The following is a 4800-nucleotide window of genomic DNA, read 5'->3' as shown; positions in this document are numbered from 1 at the left end:
CTCATCGCAGCCTCTCAGCCGCGACGACAGGCGGCCATCACCAGGCACAAGTCACCTTCTAATAATATTACGATTCTATCGAGACAGGGTCTCGCTGCGTCATCCAGGCCGGATCGCCGTGGCACGATCTCAGCTCATCGCAACCTCGGCCTCCCCGGTCGGAGCCACTCGCCCGCCCCAGTCTCCCGAGCAGTCGTGATCCCAAGCCCAGGCCACCAGGCCCGGCTCACCGTTCTATTTTTCAGAGAGACGGGGTTTCGCCGCGTCGGCCAGCGCGGTCGGTCTGGAACTCCCGGCCTGAAGCGATCCAGCCGCCTCGGCCTCCCAAAGTGCCGGAGTGACAGGCGTGAGCTACCGTGCCCGGCCCAGACCGTCTCGTTCATACATCATAGAGAAGGGGTTTCGTCAGCCGACGGGTGGAGGGCGGGGTGAGTTTCACTCAGCCTGCGTACCGGGGAAAGGGTAAGTGAGTGTGCTTTGTGAACTAGATACGGAAATCGTGTGTGTGTGTGTGACAGAGAGAGAGAGAGAGAGAGAGAGAGAGAGAGAGAGAGAGAGAGAGAGAGAGAGAGACCGACGAATCCCACCATGAGGACCCGGAAACGGTGTCCGATTTGGGTCCCCGTGTAGTCACCTCTCTGTGTGTAGGTGACTGAGGATTCCACAAATGAAGGTCAGCAGTATCTATGGAGCTGTTTCTCCCTCTCATGCGTCTCATCCGTGTGGTGGAGAAAGGGGAGAAAAGTGGTCGTGACGGGAAGTCGTCTTCACGCCCGAGGAAGCCGAAGGCAGGCCGAGGGGAAGGAGGGCATCCCACGTGACAGCTCCACCCCCGCGCACCCTTTCCAACGCCGGGGCCGCCGGTCCACCCTGTACGACAACCCACCCCCAAGAACAGCACGGTCCGGAGCGGTCCAGTCTCATCCCATCCGGCCAACCCGGGGCATCCGGCGGAAGTGTTCGCCGGAGGGTCGGAAAGCAGCGTCCACGCGGTTCCCCCGGGGTCTCCCGGCAAAGGCCAGCCGGGGGAGGGTAGCGGGACGTGACGGGGGCTGGGGGCACGCGCCTCAGAGCTCCCCGGAAGGCGGCAGGTAGCCGGCGGGGGACGCCGAGCCAGAGACGTCCGGCGGGATCTAGATCCGGAAGCCGCGTCGGTCCTCTCCCACAGCTCTCCTAGGGAAAATGCCACGGCGGCGGCGGCGGGAGCCTCGGCCGGGGGAGAAGCGGGGACAAGGGGGAGAGGGAAGGAGGCCCTCGGGAGGATTCAGCCACGAAAACCCACTCAGCCAAGCTCCCTCCGTCTCTCGGGGTCCAAGGGACACCCCGGGAGACGGCAAGAGACACGTTCACTCCGTGCTTTTCACCTCCGTCTTTTATTTTTTTCATCTTTTCCATTTTACAAGAGGTGCGCATCTCAACAACCAGACGGTGGGTGTGAGGGGAGAAGCGTCAAGGGCAGGAGTTGGAGACCAGCGTGAGCAACTGAGCAACACAAGTAGGAGAGCCCAGCTGAAAGAGATGAAAAAGGAGGAGGAGGAGGAGGACGAGGACGAGGAGGACGAGGAGGACAGGGGGAGTGGGTGGGGGGAGGAGAAGGAAAGAAAAGAAAAGAAAAAAAGAAAAAGAAAAGCAACCACCAAGAAAGTTAAAATCGTCCAACGGTCGGAAGCTCAAGACCAGGCTGACCAAGACGGAGAAACCCCATCTGTACTAAAAATATAAAAGTCAGCCGGGCACGATGGCGCTTCCCCGTCATTCCAGCTCCTCGGGAAGGCCAAGGCAGGAGGATCACTCGAACCCGGGAGGCGGAGGTCGCAGCGAGCCGAGATCACGCCATCGTAGTCCACCCTGGGCGACAAGAGTGAAACTCCGTCTGGAGGGGGAGGGGGAGGGGGAGGGGGAGGGGGAGGGGGAGGGGGAGGGGGAGGGGGAGGGGGAGGGGGAGGGGAGAGATCGGTGAGACGCGTCTCAAAATTTTATCTGTTCGCATTCCGCGTGCGTAAAACGGAAAGAACCGACCCACGAGAAATACGACCAGAGCGTACCGTGCCCACGCGTGTCATCCCAGCACTCCGGGAGGCCGACGTGGAAGGATGGCCGGAGCGTAGACGTTTGAGATCACCTCGACGTGTGAGACGACACCTGCAATAATAATAATCATAGAAGTTTAAAAAGCGATCACGTGTGCCCAGAGCGTGGACAACAAAGCGAGAGCACACCCGTACTAAGAAGAAGACGATTGACAGACAGGCAGGCAAGCAGGCAGGCAGGCAGGCAGGCAACTATAGAATGAGCCAGGTGCAGCGTCTCACGCCTGTCACAGCAGCAGCGCGGGCGGCCGAGGCAGGCAGGCGGATCGCTCGAGAACAGGAGTCCGAGACCAGCCCGGGCCACACGACAGAACCCCAGACCCCATCTCACTCACATCCACACATACACAGATACCTGCCTCCCTACCTACGGAAAACGTGAGACATGAGAAAGAACATAAAAGTCACCCGGTGTGGTGGTGCACACCCGTAGTCCCAGGGAACGGGGACGGGAGGGATGAGACGCGGGACGGCCGCTCGGTCGAAATCGTCGAGGCTGGGGTGATCCCGGGCGACAGAGGCAGAGGAAGACCCCGCCGGGAAGGCAGGGAAGGCAGGAAACCAATGAAACAAGCAAGCAAACGATGAACATGACAACGACCTAGAATAACCCATGAGAATAAAGAAGCAAATAAGAGGGTACGAATAAAGCTAAAAGGTAAGGTAATGAAGATGACAATCCACCGTTTTCTCTCCAGCCCAGCCCAGCCCAGGTGGAGTGGAGGCGCGCGATCACAGCCCACGTTCGCCTCTGCCTCCCGGGCTTAAGAGATCCCTGTAGTCCCATCCCAGCTACTTGGGAGCCTGAGGTCACCAGAGCCCAGAGTGAGAAGATCAGGCAGGCCCCAAAAGAAAAGAAAATAAATACACGAACATTGTTAATCCATAATAAACGAAGGATATACATATACAGGTCTATGTAAATGACATGGGTTTTTACGTCATACACGTTCATCCATTAAAATTAACATCTATCCTATACACATGTATGAATGATGGAAATGTCTAGTTTTATCACTAGATATTTTCGTCGGTGTAGGTACGTGTCCGTGTGTCCATATCTACGTATCTATCTATCTAGATAGATATACGTATGCTCACACACAGCAGCGTGCAGAAAAGAAGATTGAAAACAAGAAGGAATCGGCCGGGCGCGGTGGCCGACACCCGTACTCCCGGCACGTTTTGGGAGGCCGAGGCGGGGGAGGGGGAGGGGTGGGGGGAATCGCTAGGTCAGGAGTCCGAGACCAGCCCGGCCAATATGGTGAAATTCCGTCTTCGCTCAAAATACAAAAACTGCTGTTCGCTTGAGAGCCCTGGAGGCAGCGGCGGCGCCGAGCCGAGGAGGCACCACCGCGCTCCAGCTCCAGCCTGGGCGACAGAGCGAGATTCCGTCTCCAGAAAGAAGGAAAGAATGGGGGCGGCAGGGGAAAACACACACACACACACACACACACACACACACACACACACACACACACACACACACACACACACACACGACCAAAAAAAAACAAGAGGGAGTATTACTGGCCGACGGCAACAGCGACTCCCTCCCTCTTAAAAGTCCCGCGGACGCAAACTCCAAATGGGGCAGAGAAAAATGTAGGAGAGGGAGTTCCGCGTGGTCCCAGCTCCACCGAAGGCCGAGGCCGGTGAAGGGCACCCGCGCGTGAACGGGGATCGGCGCCCTCGCAGCGATCCACCGCAGCCCGCTGGAGGAAACGGCCAGCGGCCGGCCTGCCGGTCGACCCGGGACACGGCGGGCCGCCTGCCGAGTCCGGGGCTCGCGGGCGGCCGCCGATCGACCCCGGAGGTCCGAAACAGGAGCGGCCGCCAGCCGAGGTCGCCCGTGTGTGGGGACGCCCCGGGCCTCGCCGCCGCCCGCTTCCCGCCACCCTCGGAGGAAAGAGGGGGAAGGACGCGCGAGGGCCGGGACCCCGGGTGGGCGACCCCCTGGCCCGGGCGGCCACCCCCGGGACGGGGGCCGGCGGGCCACGGACCCGGCTCGGCGCGGCCGCCTCCGCGGCTCCCACCCACGCTCCCCGAGCTCCGTCCCAGCCCGGAGCGGACGAGCCGCCCCGGCGGGGAACGGGGAGGAGGCGGGAGCCGAAGAAGCGGGGCGCGCCGACCGGGGACGCGCGCCCGTCCCCCCACAGCCCCGCCCCGCCCCGCCCCGCCCCGCCCGTGGTCGGCAGGGAGGGAGGAAGACGAACGGACGGACGGACGGCGCCGGACGCGCACGCCCCGCCGGGCCCCGAGACCAGGCAGGCCCAAAAAGAAAAGAAAATAAACGAAAATCGTTAATAAATAATAAACAAACGAAAGAAGGAAGGAAGGAAGGAAGGAAGGAAATACATATACAGGTATATGTAAATGAAATGGGATTTTATGTCATACATGTTCATACATGAACATCTATAATATAAGCATGTCTTAATTATGGAAATATATAGTTTTATCAGTAGATATTTTTGTCGGTGTATGTATATATGTATGTATGTACATATCTGTCTCTACATCTATAGGTATAGATATCTCTCTCTCTATATATATAGATATATCTTATACCTATAGACACATATACGTATGTTCACACACCGCAGCGTGCAGAAAAGATTGAAAAAAAGAAGGAATCGGCCAGGCGCGGTGGCTGAGGCCCGTACTCCCGGCACGGTTTGGGAGGCCAAGGCGGTGGGGGGGGGGTGGA

This window comes from Pongo pygmaeus, chromosome 23, assembly GCF_028885625.2.
Source record: "Pongo pygmaeus isolate AG05252 chromosome 23, NHGRI_mPonPyg2-v2.0_pri, whole genome shotgun sequence".
NCBI lineage: Eukaryota > Metazoa > Chordata > Mammalia > Primates > Hominidae > Pongo > Pongo pygmaeus.
The sequence above is the reverse complement of the archived record's forward strand: the minus strand, read 5'-3'. Positions refer to the sequence as shown.